The sequence below is a fragment of the Sphaeramia orbicularis genome, chromosome 6 (genome assembly GCF_902148855.1).
Source record: "Sphaeramia orbicularis chromosome 6, fSphaOr1.1, whole genome shotgun sequence".
In the NCBI taxonomy this organism is placed as follows: domain Eukaryota; kingdom Metazoa; phylum Chordata; class Actinopteri; order Kurtiformes; family Apogonidae; genus Sphaeramia; species Sphaeramia orbicularis.
In genome coordinates, this window is record NC_043962.1 from 49499847 (window position 1) to 49501593 (window position 1747).

Here is a 1747-nt window from a genome sequence, read left to right on the forward strand (position 1 = left end):
CTGACCATAAAATTACTGTCAGTGCCAAGGTGAACTTGAGAAGAATTTGAATTATTGTCAGATTTTAAACTAAACATTAAAAAAAACTCAGGTCTTGTCTTTTGATCACACATAAGAAACAGAACATAAATATAATTTTAAATGGGAGTGAAATCTCTAATGAAAGTGTTCGGTTGGAGGTGACGACTGTATGTTTGTGTGTCAGGACTTGCCTCATGATAGACAACACATAATCACAAGGACACACACTATGGACATTTACATATACGACTTATTTTCAACTCAGTCTGATTTTTAATATCCCAAACCTGATTTGTATGCCCCATTGTTCACTGCAGGAAAGAATTTTTTAACTTTTTATATTATATTATATTATATTATATTACAAGATTTTTTTTCCCCCCACCATCACAACATGTATTAAACCAACAAAAATAAAGAAGGACCTGTGATGTTTTTATGTGACTCACTAAAATCTACTGAAATCCTTAGTTGCATGGACAGTTTATCTGCAGAAAATATATTAGATCTCTCTTGTTTTTTTCCTGACCAGTTATGTGTATTGCAGTATGTTCTCTGAGTCTGTACATCTTTCCATGAATTTCTATGCAGGACATCATACATTTGGCTATAAACAGTTGGTAATATAATGCTGCACATAGGTTTCCTGCCAACAACCCTGCCCTCCCTGGCCTGGTCCACATTTTTTCATGTTTGAAAAAGACTTTTTTATATCAAATTAATTAAAGAATGTTGTGTGCTTACATCACACATACAGATATCTGTGCTGTTCCCACTTATCTTCTCGGGTGAAAGTTAGGATTCATAGTTCTTGTTTCACGTTATATTAGTTCTGTCTGAGTTCTGTCTACTGAAACCCTACAGGCCCCGTAATTCAAAGTGTTCCAGGGAGTTGTATAATAAAAGCCTATGTTACAGAGGTGCAAAACCTGTCTGTAGACACTAGGTGGAAGTGTTTGACTGACATTTGTGGACTGCTTACTGCTCTGTAATAAATGTCAATAGTGAGGTAATGGTTTGATAATAATATACAGATACCCTGTAATTGCCAGGGTAAAAGGCAGGACATGCCGGGATTGAATAAATAAAAACTTACTACTGAAACTGAGCAAATAGCTAAGCCTTCCACTTACATATTTCAACTGGCTACATGTTATTTAACCCTAACTAACATAGTGGGGAACTTCACATTTTGGGTCCAGGTCAACTTTGGATGCGTCAATGAAATGATTTACCCATCATGCCTTGTGCCTGTTCTGTGGGTTACCTCAGTTGGCCAAGTCTAGGTTTTGCAGTGTTATCTGTTCAATAAAGGACCTCAGATGAGACTGAATATACTGAATGAGTACATTTTCGCCAGTGGATTTTTTTCTTCCCTTCATCAGGATAAAAAAATAAAAAAATAAATAAAAATTCCAGCATGTGTCCACGTGTACTGTGTGAAAACGGTGTGATGTCTTATATTTCTGCTTTGCATTATCTTCTTCACTGCAAATTTTGAAGAAAAGGGTTCTATGGTGGCGCACCAGTTGCAGCGGACCCATGTCCCTAATCATCGATCGAAATTTCGTTTGATGTACTCTGTGCTGTATGTACACTGCGCTGTCATATGACAATAAAGAAATCTGTAATCAGGATAAAACTGATGTTGATTCACAGACGTAACATGTCATTGCCCACATAACTTTGGGATATGCTGGAAAAGACTATAGCAGTATGTATCTCA